Source organism: Heteronotia binoei, chromosome 11, assembly GCF_032191835.1.
Source record: "Heteronotia binoei isolate CCM8104 ecotype False Entrance Well chromosome 11, APGP_CSIRO_Hbin_v1, whole genome shotgun sequence".
Classification (NCBI taxonomy): Eukaryota; Metazoa; Chordata; class Lepidosauria; order Squamata; family Gekkonidae; genus Heteronotia; species Heteronotia binoei.
In genome coordinates this window covers 35,321,520-35,346,923 of record NC_083233.1, presented here as the reverse complement: position 1 = coordinate 35,346,923, position 25,404 = coordinate 35,321,520, and the positions used below count along the sequence as shown (strand labels likewise).

Below are 25,404 nucleotides of genomic sequence, written 5' to 3'. Positions count from 1 at the left end.
ACCTTGAAAACCAACAAGTGCTAATGTTTTAAGCATGTTTTATTTTAAGCTTTTAAAAAAAAGAAAATTGTTTGTGTCGTTTATAAACTTTATATCTTTGTTACCTGGCATTACATTTTATGTCACACGTGGCCCAGCCCAACAAGGTCTCATTTATGTCAAATCCATCCCACATAACAAATGAGTTCAACACCCTTGCTTTAAAGGGTCACTGTAAGAATTACAGCAAGACAATGCAAGCGAAGCTTTTTGAACACTTAAACACCCTTTACAAATGCTACATGTTATTGTAAATGAACATTCTTGATGCAAAAAGAAAAAGGAAAACAGATGAACAGGGAAAGCCTAACGCTTGTTAAACTGAATTAGCATTGCTGTCTGCATGATGCTAAGCTGAACTCCTAGTGCAAACTTGACAGGAATGACACAGCAATGTCTCCCACTCTGCAGTGGACTAAGTTCGCCCGCAAGAAAGATGAAATCAAAACAGAAGCCATAAAGTTTAACATCAATCATGAAGGAATTCTCAAGGATTACTATTATTTGAGGGCTTATTGTATGAAACTCAGGTCCTAAATCCCTCTGGCATTTAAATGGGAGGAAAATGCCAACTGCAACACTGCCAACAGTGAAAGAGGATTAATATGGGAACCTCACCAAAAATACAGTTAAATTCATGAAGAGAGAGATTTAAAAAAAAAAAAAGGATATGGTAGCAGGGGCAAACCCTTCTTCCCAGTGAACTGAAGACAAAAGGCCAGAGGAAAATCTTTTTTTCCCCATGGTCTAGCTGGCATTGCATAATGGGAGTCAGGGGGTGGAGTCGAATCATACCACTAGCCCCCAAACCGACATTCCCCCCATTTTTTTGTATTCTGACTTACATCATCCTAGAGGGGCTCAACAGTACAACCACACTAAGTTCACTGTCCCCATGTTTTTTGCACTCTTTGCACTAGTTCTTACATCTACTAAATCACCCACTTTTTTGAGTTGTTTTGGCATTGTACTTCTTTGGCTAAAGAGCATCAGGGCCCCCAAATCTAAGCAGCATACATTTGGAAACAAAAGCACACACACACACTGCAAAAAAAAAAACCCTCTTCATCTACTCATCGCAAAATTCCAATCTCCATCTCACCTTCACTAGGCATACTGCAAATCCTTCTTGTTTCTCCGGTGGCCAACCCTTAATGAATATTTGCAGTGTGTCCTTACTCTTCACTCACCAGCCATTAGCCACTGAAGGACCGACCGCCTCTCCTCATCTGAGAACAATATGCCAACCTAAGTCTGCTTGTCAGTCCTTGCTTACAATACTCCCCATCTGGCATATCCATTGATTCTCTTTTGCAAGACTTTTTGGAGAATTTAGACAGGGTACTCCTGCTGCAGGTTTTATTGCAGTAATACTAGATTATTCCCTAAGTTATATTTCAATATGTTAGGGTCTGTTGACATACAACACATGCCATTTTGAATGTCAGAAAGGATATATTTGTTTAAATCCAGAAACCATCAACCATCCATGAGGAAACATCTCCTGGCTTGCTCAAAGGCTTTTGAAGGGCATACCCCCCCCCCGCCCCCTTCACACACAAACACACACTTGCAATATATGCTGACTGGATTTGACCATGCCAGGACTGAGAGGGAAACAGATCCTGGGGCTATAAAGCGTAGCTCAATGAAAATATCGACTTGGTGTGAGGCAGTTGTGAAAAAGCCAAATTCTACTCTGTGGATTCTTCGGAAAGGAACTGTAAATAAAATAACCAATACTGTAGCACCCCTGTGTAGATATACAGTGCGGCCTCTTCTGGAAGTCTGAGTACAGTTCTATTAGTTATATCTATAAAAAAGACAAGACAAAGCTGGGAAAAGTGCAGAAGAGGGCAACTGAGGCAGTTAAGAAGTTGGAGCACTTTTACTATGAGGAAATGCTAAAGAGTCTGAGACTTCCCAGTTTAGAAAAAAAAGACAACTAAGGGGAGACGTGATAGAGCTATATAAAATTATACATGGGATAGAAAACAAGCATACAAAGAACCCCCCCACCGGCAATATTACCAGAATTGAGAGGCAGAGAAGCTGATGGGCAATAGATTCAAGATCACCAAAAGAGAATACTTCTTAACTCAGTGAGTAAATTGTGGCATTCACAGCCATTGGACAATTATTAATTTAGAAAAACGGTACACCACAATAAAACAAAACCAACCAGACAGTGAAACAATCCAGGTCAATAATTTTAAAAAGTGCCCATAAAGACCACCAATAAAAGCAAGTCAGGGCATAAAATCACATAAAATGGGACAGTCTAAAAAGATACTGATAAAACTGTCCTCAGACTAGGGACAGACCTAGCTAAAAAAACTCCTTAGTTAAAAGTGATGGCTACTAACATAGATGGCTTTAACAAGGGACTGAACAGACGCACAGAGGATAGGTCCATCACTGGCTACTAACCAAGGTGACTAAAGGGAATTTCCACATTCAGAGGCACCCAACCTCTGCATACTAATGCTAGGAGGGAATATCAGGGGAAGGCCTTGGCCTGTATCCCCTCCTTACTGGCTTTCCAAGGCAACTGAGTAGCCACTGTGTGAAACAAGATGCTGGACTAGATAGATGAACCACTGGTCAGATTTCACTAGGGCTTTTTTAATGCTTTTCAGCTCACCACAGAAACATCAGCTGAGTACCACTGTGCCTAAGTGTAAACAAAAGATGACAGTCTATTCATTTGACATGTTTCCATTTGGGCACTGTTGTTTGTCTTACAGAGACAAAAGGCAGGACTTTGCCCCATGGGCGCTGTTGCTTCTGCACATCTGGCCCTGGACACTATCACGCTGGCTGCCGCAGAGATGCCAAGACCCATGAGTGCACCGTCTCTGCATCTGGGGCTCGAGTGAGGAGTCTGAGCTGGCAACCTGCCCAGCCAAGGCTCATCTTCAAAAAGGTGTTTATAAGGACCTGGCAAAATGCTGCTCTCCGTGCACACATGCCAAAGAACAACACAAATCCACAGGGAAGAAAAGAGGCAAGTTCAGACAAAGCCCAAATTTATAAAATGTGGTTATGGAGGAGGACTGCCTGTAATAGGAAGACTATCTGTGCTCAAAGAAGATCTATACACATCAGTGACATGCAAACAGCTTGGTGTGGGTTCTTGCATTCATCTAACACTGACTGACAGCTGTGGGATGATAATCACAGGTTACCTTTTCATGCTGCATTCTGAAGCCAGGTACAAGGTACTCAGGTTCACAAAACATGCGCTAGTAGTGCAACCTTATGCAGTGTTTCTCTAGCAAATCCATCCACCTTAAAATAGCTTTGCATAGGATTGTACTGTTAATCCTCTAATCCAGGAGTGGGCAGGTGTCACTTCGGAGTGACCCATCACTCTCCAAACAATTCAAAGTACCTCTCTGCCCTTCCTCCAGTGCCCCTGCACTCATTTTCTTACCCTTTCCTTTAAAGCTACAGCAGCATCTTCTCTCCTCTTTCTCTTTCATGCAAAGCAGAAGGGAAAATGGGAAAATGACAGCATCAGCACCCTTTCCCACCTGCCTCTCCTTCTCCATGCATTTCTTCAGCACAAAAGAGTGCCTATTCTTGTCTTTTTTTTTTTTGCAGGGCAAATTACCACTGGCATGATAGCGTTTTGTGTTGGAAAAACAGCAGAGGAAAGGTTTCCTCACCCGAGAGCCACAGACCTGCTCTGAAACACTGTCATTTTTGCACAAGCTGCCATTTTGTGAATGGCAGCTCCCAAGGTTCTTGAAAAAAAATTAAGCCACTACTGGAAATATAACATTTGCCCTCACCTGCTCCTATAACCGCTCATGAAACTGAGTTTACTTGATCTCACCAGTGGTGCTAAATGATAGTGTCACACAATGGGAGACCAGGAGGTGCCTTCTACTGGCTGCCACCACTCTGGTTAGGGTCTGTCTAGGAGGGCCCAGGGCACCCACTCAACCACTTGTTTCTTCTTTTAACCATGACCAAAGCACCTTTTAACCATGACCAAAGAGACATGAGGACCCAGGCAGTTTAACAACAAGTTTAATATAAGTGCTCTAGAATGACAAATGGATAGTAAAACATTAGTACAATGAAGTAAAGGCTGATGCAAATTAATAAACAGTCCTAACGTGACTAACTATATGTTTCCCTTCCTCTAATACTGAAGACTCACCCTCCTTGAGTGGGGGAACCCTCCTGTTGCAGCTGTTCCAGAAAGCACTCCTCCTCTGTCTGAAGTCTCTTTAGAGAGAACAAACTTCCTTTCCAGCCAGGCCTTTTAAGCCAGGGATGTCAAACTTATTTGTTATGAGGCCAGATCTGACATAAATGAGACCTTGTTGGGCTGGGCCATATGAGTACCTATTTAAGATTAGGTAGCAGAGATATAAACGTTAGAAATGGCAGAGACAAACACAATTTTTTAAAAAAACTTAAAACATTAGCACTCGGTCTTAAAGGTGCTTTCTTTGTATCTCTCCCGTGGTATCCAGGGAACTGGCCAAAGGAAGCTCTGGCTCTTTCCTTCCCTCCCCAGGGGACCAGGAGGAGGAGCTTCAGCCAATAGAAGGAAGAGAGGCTTGGCTCAGTAGCTCTGCTGTGCAATTGGTGAGAGATGTAAAAGTGATGAGACTTGGTGAGAGATGTAAAAGTGATTGCACCGCTTGGGAGCAGTGACCATAATGTTATTGATTTCACTGTTTGTATAAATAGGGAGCTGTCCAAAAAGACCGCCACAACCACGTTTAACTTTAAAAGTGGTAAATACACTGAGATGAGGAGGCATGTGAGGAGGAAACTGAAAGGAAAGGTACATACGGTCAAAACCCTTGGGGAAGCTTGGACGCTATTTAAAACTATAATCCTAGAAGCTCAGATAAAATACATACCACAAGTTAGGAAAGGCACAAACAGGCATAAGAAAAGGCCTGCATGGTTAACTAACAAAGTAATGGAAGCTGTAAAAGGTAAGAAGGACTCCTTTAAGCGGTGGAAAACCAGTCCAAGTGAGATTAGTAAAAGGGAACACAGGCTGTGGCAAATCAAATGCAAGACTGTGATCAGGCAGGCAAAAAGGGACTATGAGGAGCATATTGCAAAAAACATAAAGACCAACAATAAAAATTTCTTCAAATATATTAGAAGTAGGAAACCAGCCAGGGAGGCAGTGGGGCCCTTGGATGACCATGGGGTAAAAGGATTACTGAAGGAGGACAGGGAAATGGCTGAGAAGCTAAATGAATTTTTTGCCTCCGTCTTCACGGTGGAAGACGAGAACTTTTTGCCCGCCCCAGAACCACTAATTTTGGAAGGGGTGTTGAAAGACCTGAGTCAGATTGAGGTGACAAAAGAGGAGGTCCTACAACTGATAGACAAATTAAAAACTAAAAGTCACCGGGTCCGGATGGCATACATCCGAGAGTTCTGAAAGAACTCAAAGTTGAACTTGTGGATCTTCTAGCAAAAATCTGTAATCTTTCATTGAAATCTGCCTCCATTCCTGAGGACTGGAAGGTAGCAAATGTCACCCCCATCTTTAAAAAGGGCTCCAGAGGAGATCCGGGAAATTACAGGCCAGTCAGTCTGACTTCAATACCGGGAAAGTTGGTAGAAACCATTATCAAGGACAGAATGGGAAGGCACATTGATGAACACGGGTTATTGAGGAAGACTCAGCATGGGTTCTGCAAGGGAAGATCTTGCCTCACTAACCTGTTACATTTCTTTGAGGGGGTGAACAAACATGTGGACAAAGGAGACCCGATAGATGTTGTTTACCTTGACTTCCAGAAAGCTTTTGATAAAGTTCCTCATCAAAGGCTCCTTAGAAAGCTTGAGAGTCATGGAGTAAAAGGACAGGTCCTCTTGTGGATCAAAAACTGGCTGAGTAATAGGAAGCAGAGAGTGAGTATAAATGGGCAGTCTTCGCAGTGGAGGACGGTAAGCAGTGGGGTGCCGCAGGGCTCGGTACTGGCTCCCATGCTCTTTAACTTGTTCATAAATGATTTAGAGTTGGGAGTGAGTAGTGAAATGGCCAAGTTTGCAGATGACACTAAATTGTTCAGGGTGGTGAGAACCAGAGAGGATTGTGAGGCACTCCAAAGGGATCTGTTGAGGCTGGGTGAGTGGGCGTCAACGTGGCAGATGCGGTTCAATGTGGCCAAGTGCAAAGTAATGCACATTGGGGCCAAAAATCCCAGCTACAAATACAAGTTGATGGGGTGTGAACTGGCAGAGACTGACCAAGAGAGAGATCTTGGGGTCGTGGTAGATAACTCACTGAAAATGTCAAGACAGTGTGCGTTTGCAATAAAAAAGGCCAACGCCATGCTGGGAATTATTAGGGAATTGAAAACAAATCAGCCAGTATCATAATGCCCCTGTATAAATCGATGGTGTGGTCTCATTTGGAGTACTGTGTGCAGTTCTGGTCGCCGCACCTCAAAAAGGATATTATAGCATTGGAGAAAGTCCAGAGAAGGGCAACTAGAATGATTAAAGGGCTGGAGTACTTTCCCTATGAAGAAAGGTTGAAACGCTTGGGACTCTTTAGCTTGGAGAAACATCGACTGTGGGGTGACATGATAGAGGTTTACAAGATAATGCATGAGATGGAGAAAGTAGAGAAAGAAGTACTTTTCTCCCTTTCTCACAATACAAGAACTCGTGGGCATTCGATGAAATTGCTGAGCAGACAGGTTAAAACGGATAAAAGGAGGTACTTCTTCACCCAAAGGGTGATTAACATGTGGAATTCACTGCCACAGGAGCTGGTGGTGGCCACAAGTATAGCCACCTTCAAGAGGGGTTTAGATAAAAATATGGAGCACAGGTCCATCAGTGGCTATTAGCCACAGTGTGTGTGCATATATAAAAATTTTTGCCACTGTGTGACACAGAATGTTGGACTGGATGGGCCGTTGGCCTGATCCAACATGGCTTCTCTTATGTTCTTATGTTCTTAATTGAGAGACGCTGGCAAAGCGAGCTATCTCCCCCCCCCCCTTCTTCAACAAGGGAGGATTCGCGGCCAATGGAGAAAATAGAGGCTTTGCTCTGTAGCTCCTGTGAAATTGAGAAAGACTGACAAAGCAAGCAGTGATGCAGAAGGAAACGAGAGGGAGAGAGAAGCAGACAACAGCCAGTTGCTCGGAGGCCTGATAGGAGCCCTCCAAGGGCCTGATTCGACACCCATTTTATGCTTTCCTCCAAGTTTCCCCTCCAAAACTCTTGGCCAGTTTTCCCTCCAAAACTCTGCCATCCAATCAGAGGGACAGAAGGAATCCTGGGAGATTAGGCCCCTGTATCTACTCATAAGCACGCTTCTCCCTGCTCTCTAGACTGCACTAGGTCTCAGATCATGACAGATGGGGATAAGAACACACAGATCATGATAACGTGAGATTTGAGTTCAGTAACACCTTAGAGACCAACAAGAGTTTCAGGATATAAGCTTTTGAGAGTCAAAGTTCCCTGCATCAGACATGAGTAGTCTAACAAAGGGGGCTTAGATTCTTAAAAGCTTATTCTTCTAAGGTGAACTCAAATCTGTTCTACTCACAGACCAACATGCCTACCCTCTGAAACTAGAGCATGATGCTTCACTCAACATGATTTGGGGATAGTCTGACACAGAAATTAAGTTTTCTGTGAGAGTCCTGTGTCTTCAGTTCCTTGTAGCTGCAGAAACACTGCCTTGAATCCAACTCATAGCATCTGGATTTTGAGCAAGAGGAAAGTTTAGTTAGCTGGCTTCAGTTATGCAGAATCTTGGGGTAGAAGTTAAAGAGTATTGGAAACATTGATGGGTAATTACCCTTACACCTTCTCCCAGAAGCACAAGAAATCCTACACCCCCACCCCACATTTTACAACCAAATGTGCTTCACCATATCACATCTTAGTTCACAATAACACAAAGTTTATGTTTTTGAGGTGGGGGGTGATAAACTCAGAATTTTGGGCAGACAAAGCATAAATGTATGGGAAATGTGCAAAGACTACTACCATAGCTGCACGAGTAAAAGGTTTAATAAAAGTGACATTTGCAGAAGTTTAGGAGCACCCTAAGAAGAATCAGTTAGGTCAGCTGCATCTTCTAACTGGGTGGACGGAAGATAGATTGCAGTCCACTGATGACATCTCCCCAAATTTGACCACCTAGCACTTGCTCTTTATTGAGCTTCTTGTGGTGAATGTTGGACTCGATGGACCTTGGTCTGATGCAGCAGGAATGCTCTTCAGAAAGAGAACCACCAAATATAGATTAGGTTATATGTGCAGTGAGAAGACAGAAGCCATAATAGATTAATCATGCCTTTATTGTATGTTCCATGAAGATGTCAACAGTCCTTAAAAACAGGGTGAAAAAAAACCCAGAATAATTTTTTGGGGTGGGGGAAGGGCTCTACCATTCCAGAAAGCACGCTTATTTGCCCCAGAATATTTATGTACAATATTTGGTCCAGGTCTGAAAGAAACCATCTGTATGAGAACCAGGCCCTAGATGGCACACTCCTCTCCACTTCTTTTTAAAAATTGCTTGATGCCCACATTATGTAACTAATAATGTGAAAGCTAACCATGGCCTACACAGCATCTCCAGTACAAAGATTAACAACAGAGCAGAGGAAGACGAGGGAGAGGAGGAGAAAATCAGCCTGCTGTGCCCCTTCACTAGACCTTTGGTAGATTTTTCTCCATCAAAACTCATACATTTATACAGTGTGATATGCAAACCTGGAAGTCTAAGACAGTGAAGTAAATGTTAGGAAAATACTGACTGGAGATGTGAAAGTGTTTCTTAGTTGGGATTGTGCAAAGTATTCAAAAGCTAATATTCACATACCAGGAAGTCAAAAACATGCCATTTTACCACCATATAAACTTGTCAGATCTTGGACGCTAAGCAGAGTTGGCCGTGGTTAGTAACTGGATGGGAGACCACCAAAAAGTCCAGGGTTGCTACGCAGAGGAAGGCAGTGGCAAACCACCTCTGACCATCTCTTGCCTCAAAAACTGTATGGGGTCACTATAAGTCAGCTGCGATTTGACAGCCGCCACCATCAAAATATTTAAAGCATTCATTTAGTAGAACTGCACCACGCAGAGATTTCATGCCACTTCCCTAAACCTAAGTTAGTTACTCTTGTGAAAAACAACACAACTAGATTCTATATTATATTCATTTATGTGGGTTGTTCACAGAATTACAAAAAAGCACAAATAAGCAGATGTGAATTATGTTCTAGAGATCAAAGTGAATGGCCACTGTCAGCACATGTGCTGGAGGTTGCCTACCCCTGTTCTAAACCCAAGCCATTTTGATGCCAGAGGCAGAAAGTTCCAGATGGCACCATCCCTTTCCTTACAAATGAGCACATGGCACTATCTGCCATGATATCCTCCTGTCTTGCACAAGCTTCACTGGAATGAACAAGGGCTGCACTCAAGGATGGTCATGGTCTTATATAGATCCTGTTCATTTCAGAGGGCCTGATCAGAAGAAGCAGATGCAGCACATCAACTAAGAGACTAACAGTGTCATCCTAAGCAGCGCTACTTCTTTCAAAGCCCATTAACTTCAAAGGATTTAGAAGGGTGTAACTCTGCTTAGGACAGCAAGCCTGATACACCAGCCTCACCTCTGCCCTTAATTTGAAGGCCAGGAGGCTGAGAAAGAGTGACTTGCTTTTCTACACTAGGTGAATAATAATACTCATCTATCTTACAGGGCTGTTGTATAAGATTACAACAGTAGCATCTATAAAGAGATGGTGTAACGTAGTAGGCAGACTGTTGGTCTGGGCCCAGGGAGACCCAAGTTCCAACCCCACCCGCCCCATTTTACTAGTCTTTAAGGGGGCACTGGATTCCCGTTTTGTCTTGGACTAGCCACTCTCTTTCTGCCTAACCTACTTTACAGGGTTATTATGATTATAAAATAGAAGACGAAAGAATGATACATGTGCCTTGTATATAAAATGAATGTCCAATGATCTAAAGCACTAAGTAGCAGTAAGCATCATTATCTGGCCACATGGGTTAGACCTGTTCCTCATTCTGTCCTAATTTCTGATAACCAAAATCTGCCATGGTAGAAGCAGTCATATCAGAGCAAAGGACCACCCAAGTATTTGTTTCTAGCCTGTTCTTATTCCAGAACATTTCCTCCCCAAAGGAAACAAAAGTGATCTAGATAAACCACTCATAGTTATTCCAGGCTGTGATTGTCCAGCCACTAGCATAGTGGGGGTCTAATCTCCAGAACTTCACTCCTGATAGAATATCTAAAACCACTGCTAATTTTATAATACTGTTACTTCTCCTTTCTTCCATTGTGACACACATTGTGAGGGAGAGGAACACATTCTCAGGAGGCCTCCCATCCAGACACTGAACAGATGCAGACTTGGACTGCATCAGCACAGCAAGGGTTCTTCATTTCCCTGGGAATGTAGAGGCATTTGCACTGGCAAAAGACACCCCCGCACACACACACACAGGAGTTTTGAGACACTTCCCTCTGTTATCATTACAATGCTATAGTGATACATCACCATAAAACTATATCGGTTTAGCAAACACCAGTTTATTTAAAAAGCAGGAAAAGGCCCTCTATTGCATGGGAGAAAGGAATCTATGGGGACAGGGTGCTGCGACAAGGAAAATGGTGCCAATATGGTCTAGGCCAGGGGTGTCGAACTCATTTATTATGAGGGCTGAATCTGACATAAATGAGACCTTGTTGGGCCGGGTCATGCCATGTATGTACCTATTTAAGATTAGGTAGCAGAGATATACATTTTATATAGAACATGGACAAACACAAATTTATTCTTTAAAAAAAACTTAAAACATGCTTAAAACGTTAGCACTTATTGGTCTTAAAGATACTTTCTTTGTATTTCTCCCATGGGAACCTGGGAACTGGGCAAAGGAAGCTCTGGCTCTTTCTTTCCTTCCTCACGGAGCTGCGGGGGGGGGGGGGAGTAGCCTCAGCCAATAGAACGAAGAGAGACTTGGCTCAGTAGCTCTGCTGTGCAATCAAGAGAGCCTGGAAAAGCAAGCTGTTTCTCCCCCCTTCCTTCCCTAAGGGAGGAGCCTCAGCCAATGGAAAAAATAGAGGTTTTGCTCTGTAGCTCCTGTGCAATTGAGCAAGCCTTGCAAAGCAAGCTGATTCAGAAGGAAGCAAGATATAGGGAGAAGGAAACAAATGACAGCCAGTTGCTCAGGGGCCTAATAGGAGCCCTCCAGGGGCCTGACTCAGCCCCCAAACTGCATGTTCGACACCCCTGGTCTAGGCCTTAAAAAAATGCACAGCTTCTCATCCATACAGTGGGCAAACAAGCCTGGACTGCAATATTTCCAAAAAGACTATATCAAACCAGGAGAAAACCCTCAACATGGACTATATTGTGCAGCTGCTTAAAAAAAAAACAACCTGCACCAGTTTGGATGACAAACCAGATCAAAACTTCCATGTGGAAGCAATCATTTTCAGCTGCAGCAGGATTATTATGTTCATTCCAAGTATACCCAGAGCTACTGAGAAGATCACAGAAGGGATGGAGAAAGACAGGATTTGCAATCTGAAAGCTGTGCACTGACTCAAATTGTGCTTGTAAATTAACAGCAGCCACGTCCAGGGGCAATCAAATCCATACACATGACAGAGAGAAAGGAGGGGCAGGCAGAGAAAATTAGAAAGCATATGGTTGCACGCTCGGCTGTATAACTAGCCGGCTTCACTAATCCCTCCGCCTCCCCATTCTCTTAAAATAGACAGATGGAGCCTTTTGACATCTTGAGCACTTGACATTCCCTCCTGCATTAGCACCCCGGGCCTCAAAGATTAAATCCCAAAGGCATGGAGGGGGTGCCATCTCCTCCTCCCTCCCCACTGGAGGAAGAGCTTTCAAGCTCTTAAGAAAATCATTCTGTGTTCTGACATTTGTTGCGTTGTCTGATCTAAACTGTGGACTCAGGGAAAGAGCACTCTTTGTTCTGAAACCTTGGCTAGCAACTACAGCAGTGATTCTCAACCAGTGGTACATGTACCACTAGTGGGATGCCAAAGTGGTCTAGGTGAGATGCAAGGTCTTCATCACAAATACTCAGAACTCTTTCTCCTTCAGTCCCCATATCCGCTTGCAAGCATGATGTGCTGTCTCCCAATGACCTTACATGCCACCATGGATTATCCATCTGTGATCTTCTGGCATATTAGTGGTAACCTTGGACATTCAGTGTTTTTCCTAATCCCCCATTCCCCCTGCTGGCTAGCAAGTATCTTTGATATGCCACTACCTGCCAGCCTTACCAGGTCTACCTGCCAGAGAGCATTCATTGTGTTTCTGCAATTTTTAATGACCTTAAAAGTTAATGTAAATGATAACCATAATAACAGAAAGCCTGTAAACATATAAATGTCCTTCTCAGGAAAAACAGTGGTCTTTCTGTTTCTATCATGGTGAGCCACACGGGTTCTTTGACTGGTGGGACATAAGGTATGAAAGCCTAGGTGGGGCTGAGAGAGCTCTTTTGAGAACTGCTTCTGAGAGAAGGTTACACCAACAGCTGCACGTGGAGGAGTGTGGAATCAAACCTAGCTCTCCCACACTTAACCACTACACCAAATTGTCTTGGTTGTGCGTACAGAAGCTGCCTGTCCTAGGATGAAAGGTCCGATCCACCATGAGGGGTCCAATCCACCTCAGTACAGGATGAGGCTTTGGCATCTGTGTCCTACTTAGACCTTCAGGGGGCATCTGTGAGAAACAGGACATTGGACTAGATCAGAGGTGGACAAACTTGCTTAATATAAGAGCCACATAGAATAAATGTCAGATGTTTGTAAGCCACAAGACATGAACATCAGATGTTCAAGGGAAGGAAGGACGGAAGGAAGGCAAATAGGGAGAGGAAGGTAAATGTGAAAAGAAAACAACTTTAAATATATTTTCCAAGCTGCCAGCTGGCTTGGAGAGGTGATTTAAAGAGACAAATGTCTTCTCCAAGCTGGCTGATAGGGCAATGGGGGCCTTGAAAGCCACATAATATGTGTAAAAGAGCCACATGTGGCTCCTGAGCCACAGTTTGGCCACCCCTGGACTAGATGGACTATTGCCTGATCCCAAAGGTTCTCCTTATACTGTGAAAGGCCATTTGGAGAATGTTATTAGGGATGAAAAGCCAGGTCCACCAGCCTCATCTGTTGCTAACAAACCCCAGTCTCTCCACACTCTCTTTTTGCCTCTACACTGCCTTGCTTGTTCTGAAGAATCATAACCACATGTACCCACAACAAAATTACAGCTGAATACCATTTCAGGACTACTCTTTGAGAGTTCCATGTTGGATTGAAGCATTCCAAGCTCATATTGTCAGCATTCATTTTCTACCGTTCATCATCATGCGTCTATTTAAAGGTGCAGCCCACTCGTTCCCAAGGGCTTGTGAAGGGCTACTAGATTTTAAACTCACAGCAAAATAAGCTTTAAATAATTCTGCAAATCAAGCTCTCTCACACACGTTCCATCTTACCTTCAATTTCATTTGTACCAAGCTTCATTCTAGAACTGAGCAGCCTGGAATTAGTGATGGAATAACAAAAGCATGCCTCAGGAGCATGTACAGAGCGCATTTCCCTCCGCAGTGGGCAACCGGATCGCACGCCTCTTGCACGTATAAAGGATTTTTAGCTCAGTCAGGGGCCCCCCGCGCCGCTCTGCTTCGGAAATCCCCCCATTTTCTAGCCGCTACTACAACATCCTGTTCTGAGCAATCCAAATGAGCATTTGGGGGACGGGGTCGGCTTGTGGCAGAGACCCCCCACAGAAAGAAATCACGGGACAGAAAGCGCCCTCCAGCCCGCTCTGCAAGAGAATTCCCAGGCAAAGCCACGGCTGCCAATCCCCCTCCCCCCACCGCTTTCCCTCCCTCCCTCCGGAGGGGCTCGACTCCCCCGCCTTCCCTTACCCCGACGCTGCCACTGACACGACGAGAGCATCCAGGTGCTTCCCAGTCCGGTCCTCGGAGCTCCCTCTTGCCGGCCAGCCGGGCTTCTCACGCACGCAGCCAGTTGCCGCCCACAGGCCTCCTAAGCAGCCGAGCAGGCGGAGCCGTTAGGCGCGCGCAGCCAGCCACTCGTCGCGCTCCTCCCTACGGTTGCTTTGCAGGAGGCCGCGGGAAGCGGAACTTGAGGGACCAAGGGCCCTCCGGGCATGTGCAGAGCGTCTTGCCTTCCCCTCCACGCTGAAGAAGCGCGGGAAGTCCGGCTTCGAGCCGAAAGCGGAGGTGGAGGAGGGGCTTCCAGAGCAGGGCTCCTGGCCAACCGTTCCGTTGTTAGGCTGATCTGGAGGCGAAATTGTGTGCTTCTGACACAGCTATACCGGGCCTCTTGGACTCTAGGAGAGCTCCCCGACCCAGCCCTGTTTAGCGGCGCCTCAGCAAGGTTGCCGGATCATTCATGTGCCTTCCAATTTCCACCTCCTGCCCTGAGACTCCAGGATGATCCCTCGAGGTTTCAGCAATGGCAGCTGAGAGTTAACAAAAGAGACTCCCACGGGAAACTGCTGAATTAGGTTTAGCCAAGGGCTCAGCGGGCCTGATAATTTTCTCAGCCTTTATAAACGGCTTAACTGTCGCAAAAAGGGCTGCGCTGTCACCAATTGCACTTGAAACGGCCTTATACTGAATCAGACCATTAGTCCATCAAGGTCAGTACTGTCTACTCAGATTGGCAGCATCTCTCCAGGGTCTCTCGGGTAGAGGTCTTTTAATAATAATAATAATAATAATATTTTATTTTTATATCCCGCCCTCCCCGCTAGGCGGGCTCAGGGCGGCTAACAGACACGGGAGTCTCATGATTCACATTAAACAATAATAGACATGGGAGTCCCGTGATTCATAAAACATAACAACTTAAACATTAATTACAATAAATTATTTAAAATACATAAAAACATATAAACATATAAGATATAAAAATAGGTGCTAAAATGATGTATTTAAGATGGCTGAGTGTCTATTCATTCATTAATCAGGTTTTACAGCACCTTCTGTGTGATCCGCTTAGCTCAAGATGCTGAGGACTGAAGCTAGGCCCTTCTGCATGCTGCATGGATGCTCTGTCACTGAGCCACAGACGCTCGTTTGCTTGGAATAATCATGGTGGTTATTACTGTGCTTTTCAGTTTTGCTTTGAAACCCCATAAAACAGGCCTTTTAACCCAGTCTGCACCTTTGTTTTGCTTCTTTGTGTAATATTAAAAAGTACACACGCTTTTGAGTCCTCTAATGTAGAACTTTTCATCGGGTTGAGTGCAAAAAAATCCAAAAAGGGTGGTGGGAAATCACTGTTTCAGGGCTAATGGCTAAGCCCAAAATTGGCAGTTGAGGTCTTGAAATGGAAAACAGGATGTGCTGCACATTAGAATAGGTCTGTTTAGATGCTAATATGTAATAAAAACAGGTAATAAACTTGCACCATATTTCTGGGACAAAGGCGATGGTGAGACTTCTTCCTTTGTGAGTATGAAAGGCAGCAGTTAGTCAGAAATTTCTGACGGTCCAGGAAGCACTGGCCCTGGATCACTGCTGGGGAAGTGGAGAGCAAGTAATAATAGGGTGGAGTGTCTACTTTGAAGTTACAAAGAACTATTAACAAGTTGCCACATTTCCACATTTCTTAATTGGACCATTAGCTTCTCCATCCCAGGGATGTCAAAGCTAAAGAAACTGATGAGCAGTTAGAGATGTGCATGTGTCACATCTTCTAAGTGGTCTGCAACCTATAGAGCCAAACGTGGCTTAATACAGACGCAAATGTGGCTCTTTTAAAAAGAAGACAAAAACCTTGTTAGGATATAAGGGGGAGGGTAGGTAAGGTGCTGGGATAACCAGTATGTGCAGGATAGTATGGGAAGCAAAGATTTTTATTGGCTTTTTAGAGACACTTTACACGAAAGGAAATTATACAGGCCAATAGTTGCCAGTAATCCAAGTTTGGACCATGCATGGATGTATGTGAGCATAAAAAAACAATCATATATATTTATTACTTATTGTGAGATCTCCTGTGTGCTGCTTCCTAATAAAGAACTCACAACACTTGGGCTGCAGAAGAGTTATGGATTATTAAATGACATCTTAAACTGCATAGTTTCAGTTATGCAAATAGGCTGTTTTATGCTGGCTCATTGTTGATGTCCAGCTCTGAATGTTGACATGGTTTGGCTCTCTGCTTGTAACAGGTTGCAGGCACCTGTTCTACAGGGATTGCTTCCTGCATGAGGGAATGATATGACAGAGATTTCTAATCTTCCAGATGTTCCAAATTGATAATTTCCTCTATTGTAGAGACCACAACACTAGCTAGAGTGCATTTCCTGAATTGAACTGCCAGAAAAGCAGAGAGGCTGCTATTTCAGATTTCCAACTTATCTGAAGTTGGAATGTATCTGCCTCTCTAGCAAATTTGGCAGCTGCCTTTCCATATGACCTGTTTTTCAGCGCCTACTATGTGTATGATATTTTATTATTCAGAAGCAGCAAAATTACACTGTCAGTGGGCTTGAACCTCTCTCCTGGGTCAACCACAACACTGCAGCATGATGATGATGATAATGATATTGGATTTATATCCTGCCCTCCACTCTCAGTCTCAGAGCAGCTCACAATCTCCTTTATCTTCCTCCCCCACAACAGACACCCTGTGAGGTGGGTGGGGCTGAGAGGACTCTCATAGCAGCTGCCCTTTCAAGGACGTCTGCCAGAGCTATGGCCGACCCAAGGCCATCCCAGCAGATGCAAATGGAGGAGTGGGGAATCAAACCCAGTTCTCCCAGATAAGAGGCTGTACACGTAACCACTACACCAAACTGCCACAATCTCATCCATGAAACATAATCCATATCTCCCAGAAGCAGCAAAATAGGGTAGCTGGCCTTCAAGAAAGGCCACAGGATCTACCATTTGTAATTACCACATTCTTCCCTGCAAAGGAAGCAAAATATATGTTGTGTCAGTGCTGTTCTCAGGCACTCTCAAATTGCAACACGTTGGAATATTTTTCATTAAGCACTTTGGTATATTAACAGCAAAATCTTGTGAGGGGTTAAGCTCTCTTGTCTGTATGCTGCCACTTTTTTTGCTTAAAGAAATAGTAAAATTATATGTGGTATGTTTGTGCCATGCTCTTAATGACTGAGTAACAGCTGTGTCAGGATCTTGAACATTAGCTGCTCCTTTGTTCAAGGTAGGATGACAGCATGTCTGCCTCTTCTATTCTCAGCTCTAAGTAGAGGAAAATTAAGGGTGAAGGCAGTCAAATATTTTACTTGGAGATAATGAGGAAGTTACAGGAAAACTTGTCTGTCATCCCTGGCAATGGACAGCCTATTGGGGAGCCTATGAGGGTGGAGGGTGAAAATTGTCACATTGGGCAATGTCCTCCTCACACATCCTGTCCAACATAATGATGACAAACTGAAAATGGGAGGGAAATGCCAAGGTGCCTGTGGGGCAGGAAAGAAATTTAACATACAGGAGATGTCAGGACAAAAGCAGCCTCAAAAAATAGCCTGATATCATGGAGAGAAATTCCTTCCTTGCAATTAGGTACTAAAACAAGAATCCTTTTTCCTTTTACAGGGCCATCCATCACTGACTACCACCACTCTATCCTATCAGTGAACATCACTGGCCTGTCCTATCAATCTCACCCTTCCTTGGCTGACAGCAGCATAGCCCCGTCCTGTCACTGATCAGTTCCATCCTGTCACTTGCCATCATGATTATGTCACCAAGACATCTCTGCAGCTTGAAAGGAAAAAAAGAACCAATTACATAGGTTACCTTTGACCCCACTGTATCACATTAATAGGTAGAATCCAATCAGCTTTTCTGCCGAGATCTTCTTCGACCATCCAAAAATACTATGCTACGGATCAAAAGTCAAAGTCATATGACATGATATGTAATACGAAGGAAATTTGGCAAGACAGAATGAAAAGGTTGCTGAGATGTTTTCTATGGAGCACTGGGTGAAACTAACAGCATTTTTGTTCTTATTTAGATCACCAGATTTTAGTCCCAGAAGTTGTTTTCAGTTACAAGATTCAGCCCTAACATGTGAAATTCTTATAAGGAAGAAAAAAGCTTTTCCCGTTTCACTGACAGCCAACCCACATCTGGATTCAACAGAGCAGAGCTTCTGAAATACAGGATACAATTTCCAACCCTGCCACATCACCTCCATTGAAAATCAGTGTGTGCAAAGCAGCTTTGAGAGGAATTAAATTTTGTTGACATCATTAACATCTGTATACTCCAATTCACATTCCAGTCTCATGTGCAATCAGGTATAAAGAAATCATGCTATATATTTGCACATGTGAACAAGCTAAAAGAAAATCCATAAAGATGGCCTTTCCTTATACCAATTTATTAACGTATGTTATTTTATTATACATCCTTCAGAATTTCAAAAAGATACCTATGTAAGATTTTGGATATATTGAAAGGTATTGCATTTTTAGTCAATCTGTTGATGTGGAGCAACAGAAAAAAACTTAAATTAGTCTAATTGACAGAAACAGCAGGCTTTGTAGAATTGTGAAATACTGTAGAAATCAAAAGATGAACACAGATACTGTTTTACAGATTCCTAATTCCCATTAGAAATCTCTAATTCTTCTATGGCTATAGATCAAGATGGGTAGCCGATGGCCGTGTTAATCTGTCCATAGCAGTAGAAAGCAGTAAGAATCTAGTAGTACCTTAAACACTAACAAGATTTCTTTAAATTAGTCTTTAAGGTGCTACTGGACTAAATAGGAGTCGATTGCACCTTTAAGACCAACTTAGTTTTATTCAGAATGTAAGCTTCCAAGTGCATGCACACTTCTTCAGACGAGGAATGAGGTACAGTAAGCAAAGCTACATATAGCTGGTGGGGTTTGGAATGCCAATAGTTAAAAACCAATAGCAGAATAGTAAAATTAACAAATTCAGAAAACCTTTGATCTGGGTTGCCTTAGCGTGGGAAACCATAAAACAGTAACATGTCAGAATATGAGAATGCCTGTTAATTATTCTATTGCTAATTAACCTGGGTCAAAAAGGCTTATTATTATGACCCAGGTTTATTAGCAATAGAATAATTAACAGGCATTCTCACATTCTGATATGTTACTGTTTTATGGTTTCCCACGCTAAGGCAACCCAGATCAAAGGTTTTCTGAATTTGTTAATTTTACTGTTCTGCTATTGGTTTTTAACTTTGTACCACTTGCCATTCCAAACCCCATCAGCTATATGTAGCTCTGCTTACTGTACCTCATTCCTCGTCTGAAGAAGTGTGCATGCACACGCAAGCTCGCATTCTGAATAAAACTAAGTTGGTCTTAAAGGTGAAATCGACTCCTATTTTGTTCTACTTCAGACCAACAGGGTTGTCTATTTGGATTGTGCTACTGGACTGTTACTCTTTTCTTCTGTGGATAATCCTTGTATAAGCACTCCCCCACATGGTGAAAGATAGAACCAAGAATTACAGATCTCAGAGTAGCAAATATAAACTGGAGTGTTACATTTTAAAGATTAAAAAAAATCCCAGTGTAAATTTGTGTGAACTACAGCTGACTTCTTTAGTTGACTGTCACTATGCAGTCATTTTATGTAGGGTTATGAAAAAAAAAATCAGGGTGAGGGAGTCATGGAATGCAGGAAGAACAGGTTAAACATATTTATGTCAAATAGAAATCTAATAAAGTAAAATCTGCATGTTATTAATATGCTTAACTCCTCTAATGAGTGAGCAAACATTGCAGGTAACCATGTTGGACTATGATAAACATGCTCCCTCTCCCCAATGAATGAGCAAGCTTTTAGGATCAACCACATTGTCACAAAGTGGTGAGCAAGATTTGAGTTTCCTCTTCATCTGGGTGGATGTTCTATAGAAAATGAGGGATAAGCGATATGTCAAAGTATGATAAAAAAAAAAAGCCCAAACACAGCAATGTGTAACTTTGCTGAAATGGGTACCAGGAGCTATTGTGGATTTATAGTCCACTTAAGTCAATGGGTTTAGAAGGGTAAAACTTTGTTCAGGATTCCTCAGTTAATTACATAAGATAGAGCTGGGTGCAAGGCATTTAAGGATACATCATGGAACGGTAACAGAGAAGCAAAAAGAATTTAATGGGTGTCTTTTATATTTTAAAAAATACAGTGATTGTTTGCTTGTCTATCTGGGAAGTGCCTTGAAATGTATTATGAATTCATCTCATCACACGGTTAAAAAGTGGTGGTTGTTTTTACCAAAGCAGGCTATTAAGTATTTTAAGATATATCAAATCCTGTTCCATTTCTGCACTGGTTTCAGACAGTGTGATTTGAAAGCAGGCCTAATTTGGGGCAGGTGTTCACAGGAGCAGAGCTCCGGAACCTCTAAATTTTATTGTGCTCTTTCTTTCCCCCCGCCCCACAAAAAATACTCCTTTCTGGGCTCCATTGTTCAAACCCCCTGTGAGAATTTTGCTGAACTCTACGATTTGACAAACTTTCAAATACCTTTCTCCACAAAAAATGGAGAAATAACCAAAACATATAAAGCAGACAGATGGAAATCTTCATCATGCCATTGTGGCCACATAGGAGAAAGTAATTTTAAAAGTATGATGGGAGTAAAGTCTTAAAACAATTATAATTCAAGAAGCATTTTAAAGTAGATGCTGAGCTGATATAATTTAGTATACCTGCCAGTGATGTTGGAGTGTGTAGCATATGCAAATAAGTTGTGCTAATGTGTTCTGGCACTGCTTTCTACAAAATGACCCCTGCTTGAAAGGCAGACAATAAAGTAAATACAATTTCTGAAAGAAAGGAGGTATAGTTTTAGCTCTTCATTTAGTCCACAAGATGGCTCCCTTCCTTGAACCAGCTGATCAGGTCACATGGATTCATATGCAGTAAGCTGGAGGCTAGGCTGTTGTGATGCACTCTACATGGGTCTACCCTCAGAGACAAACTAAAAACTTCAGCTGATACCATATGTTGCTTGCAGCTCAATTACTACTGAGAGCTAGGCACAATTACACTGAGGTAGATTCAGGTGGTAGCAATGTTGTTCTGAAGCAATAGAACAAAATTCAAGTTCAGTGGCACTTAAGACCAACAAAGTTATATTCAAAGTATAAGCTTTTGTGGGCGTGCACACTCCTTCAGATATATTGAAATGAAAGTTACCAGTCCATATAGGTAGAGAGTGAGCAGCATATTAGCAAACGACATAACACATGTAAGGACCAAACAAGAATAGCAGGTTTAGCTTATAGGGTCACCATTTGTTTGGATTTAATTCTTGAAGGGGGAAGTGAAGCAAATAAATATATCAAAGTCAGATACTGATGTGTAATTGTACCCTTTGTGATGGACTGGGCCTGCATCAGCTGGTGGGCCCTGGCTCTGCCTACTCCTTCCTGGGATTCTGACCTGAAGGAGCTGTTCCACTTCACTGCCTCAGCATATTGCTGCCACCACTATCCCTGTCTTGAGCTCTAGTTTGCCTCCTAACCTCCCTCCCGTGTTACCATGAACCTGCCTTGGGGCTCCCCTGGAGCATTGGCAACTGGCCCTTTTGCCACTTTTCTCCACCCTAGGGTTTCTCTGCCCCACTCCTAGCATTCCAAGCAGTTGTGGGAACAATGTGGTACAGAGGGACTCAATCTCTTAACATTCAAAAGATTTATTTAAACATTATAACTATACACAGGCATATTATAAGTGAACAGAAGAATTAAATAAAATCAGGCAAAAACACTCCATCTCTCTCCCTCTTTAAACTCATGCCCAAACTGGATTGTAGAACTCTGACAGACTTCAGTGTAAATAGCAATAGAAACAAATTGCACCAAGTCACAATGAAACAATATATTCTTATCAAAATAATACAGTATCACAATGAAGTGCCAAAATTCATGTAAAAATCACAATTACAATAGCCAGACTTCCAGGACTCTGTGTCAATGTCTCTTTAAATATCTCTTTAAATCACATGCTGCAAAGCTCTTTAACTGTAAGCAATGTAACTTCAATAAAAATAGTTCAAAGTTCGCCTCCTGTTCTAGAACTGTCCACTGAGAAGCTTTTTCACAGAGGCTCAAACTTGTCCTTTCCGGAACTTCAAGACAGTTTTGGTGTTCTTCCTTGAGCAATCTCTCATTAGTAAACAATCATTCCAGGTGGAGCTATTGCAATGTAAAAAACATAATAATGGAAAACATACATCCAAGATTACTATTATGCTTTACATACCCTCTTTCCAATAAAACATTCACCCACAGATTACATATTTTCTGGCAAAAATCAATGCATATCTTTCAAGGTCTCTGCAAACCGGCTTTTAACCCAAATACCATGTCTGCTCAATAAATAGATCCTTTTAGCACCTGTCTTAAAGTGATATCATTTTATAAAGCAAGTCTACTATCTTGAATTACACAATGACTACAAATTTAGAGAACTCTTACTATTCAAAGAAAGGATGAATATTCCACACTAGCATTTAACCCTTTGGGTGTTTCTATCTGGAGCTTATACATCCAATATGTTTCTTGTTGTAATAGAACTTTAGTAATGTCTTCCTTCATGAATTGTTTAGAATGGTATTTATATAATACAAAAAAACTCAAATCATTAATAGCATGTCTCCTTAAAATGCGCAAACATAGGGGATTCAACCACCTCCCTCTCTAATCTTGACATGCTCCAGCACCCTAACTTTTCGAGCTCTCATTGTCATTCCAGCATACTACAGACCACATCCACAAATAGCAGCACACACTAATTGTCTAGAACCAGTTTGTAAGAGTTTTGAGCGTTATAATTTCCCCCGTAGCTGGATTAATAAACTCTTTAACAACTAACATAATTTCACAAGCCATCTCTCTCCCTCTTTAAACTCATACCCTAACTGGATTGTATGCAGGGCAAGGTACCTTAGTTACTTCTCTGAATGAGATGACTGCACTTACTTTCCAACATGGCCACCACCTTTGGCTTAGGAGCAAGCTCCTCCTCTTGCAAGCACCAACCAACAACTGTACTTTCCCACCCCAAAAAACACTAATATAAACTGCAGTTCCTGCCCAAGAACTGGCCCACCCTCCTGATGGACTTCCTGTTCTCTCCAGGCAGCTGCCCTCAGATTACTGGTTACACACAGGAGGGGAGGGGGGAATGCGGAGACTAGGCCAAGGTCTACCTAGAGTTTGACAGTCTCTCCCCACCCAACTGACAGCTAAACACAAACAAAATGGCGTTTCTCCACACCCTTAATTGTGGAATGTTGAGAGTAAATAACTGAAACCCTGTTGTTACACTCCATCCATCTCCTCTCAAGCATGGAGATAACTAACAGCATCGTTTTCTGGGGAAATTGGTTGTGCAATGTTATGTCTCCTTTGCCACTAGATCAGAGAAATACATTCCAATCTACCATTCAAAGTTACATTTAGGGTTCCCAGCCTTTCGACCCTGATTTCGGAGCTTCCAACTCACTGCCATGGAACTCGGTGGCAGGGGGAGCCCTGGAAGTGACATTATTGATGTCCCCTGGAAGTGACATTATCGTGCCAAGCATGTTGTGGGGGGATGCTCTAGCATTTGGAAAAAAATTTATGATAATCAGTTTTTTCCAAAATGCTAGAACTTCCCCCCATGATGTGCCTGGTGCAACAACATCATTTCTGGGTGACATCATTGCACCACACATGCAAAGCACATGTGAAGAAGATCCCCTATTGGGAGCCAAGTAAGATATTACATGATTCTACTATTCATTGCATTACACTACAATCACTATTCCAATCTACCATTATTTGAAAGATCAGATTTGAAGCAGGTTGCTTTAGGTGCCATTTATTTAAGACACCAGACAAAATGGCTCTCCCTATCATCTTCCTCCTCCTCTGTCTTAACTGAGCAAAAGTCCTCTACTTTCTGTAACATGGGTCTGGTTTTAAAGTGACAGTAACACAAGTCCCTGTGGCTGAAAACATGCAGAGCTGCCTTCAGAGGGGCTTGAGAACAAGCCCAAATTTCCACACTAGGGTGGCCATAATGTCTGAAGGCCAGCCAGGGACACTTTGGGGGGGGGGGAGGTAGGGGTGCGTGCGCGCCGCCGGAAACAGGAAGTGACGTCACTTCCGGTGACGGCACTTCCGGTGACATCATGCCACCTGCCGGAAGCAGGAAGTGACATCACTTCCTGTGACATCATTTCCCCCGCGCCACCTGCCGGAAGCAGGAAGTGACATCACTTTCTGTGACATCATTTCCCCTGCGCCACCTGCCGGAAGCAGGAAGTGACATCACTTTCTGTGACATCATTTCCCCCACGCCACCTGCCGGAAGCAGGAAGTGACATCACTTCCTTTGACAGCACTTCCTGTGATGTCATTTCCCCCAAATATTACCACCCCCAAAATATACAACTTTAAAAAAGAAGAGAAACTTCACGATGTTCCCTGCTAAAGAAAAAAAGGCTCCAACAGCAATCCCTCTTGAGTCAGATTCACAGGAAAACAATCCACTATCCTTGATACCTGCTTGTGCTCACAAACATTTCAACAAGACTGTCCACAATATCAAAGGGTCTTGATCAACAAAGCAACCCTTATCTACAATCAAACTGAGATCAGAACTAAAACCACCACTGCCAGTCTGTGCCCCGTAGCCCAGCCTGAAGGCAGGCGGATACAGGTCTAGAAAAGCAGGTCCTCCCCAAGCAGCACACAAAAAGAAAAAGGTGTTCAGGTGTCACTAAAATACTAAAAATTGCAAAAGAGAAAGGAAACCAAGTTCTCTTCATATTATTAAAGCGATGGAACGAGTTGTCAAGTCACAGCCAATTTGTTCCTTACCTTCTGTTGTGTGATGGAAGCGATCTACTGTTGTCTGTGGTTGCTAGTTTCCTGAATGGAGCTTATCTGGAAAAAAAAGAAACACACTGTCAGCAGTTTAAAATTACTTTGCATCTTGGCAGCTCTTCCAACACACCCAGGAGGTGGCTGCCTAGTGTCGTTTTTTTTTGGGGGGGGGGGTATCGCCATTAGCCCTAATCCCCAGTTTTGTTTTGTATTCATTTTATAATTACTATTAAATTCTGGTCTTACATTAACATACGCCCGCACAGTGGAGCTTCTTGGACCTCGACTTCTCCCTGGACAAAGAACACGGCTGGTAGGATGGGACTTGCGTGCTGTGGGCCCAGGCGGTGGGCCCGCAGGTGTGGGCCATCCCGACTCCCACGCTGGACGAAGGGCTGTGGTGTGGAAGGAGCGACACAGGTTTCAG

General features: G+C 43.0%; 1 protein-coding gene and 1 long non-coding RNA gene across 2 annotated transcripts in view; both read right to left on the bottom strand.

Annotated features, from left to right (window-relative positions):
- Positions 1-14,149, bottom strand: part of KIAA1210 (KIAA1210 ortholog) — a 58,927-nt gene extending 44,778 nt beyond the window's left edge. Inside the window, exon 1 of the mRNA XM_060249375.1 lies at positions 14,017-14,149. The gene's annotated coding sequence lies outside the window, so the exon portion shown is untranslated. The remainder of the gene's footprint in view (positions 1-14,016) is intronic.
- A 7,628-nt stretch (positions 14,150-21,777) lies between these two features.
- On the bottom strand, positions 21,778-23,339 carry LOC132579595 (uncharacterized). Its single transcript, XR_009555979.1, has 2 exons — positions 23,082-23,339; positions 21,778-22,295 (listed from the first exon to the last, which is right to left on the bottom strand). It is a non-coding gene; the product is annotated as an uncharacterized LOC132579595 (long non-coding RNA).
- Positions 23,340-25,404: the final 2,065 nt, after the last annotated feature.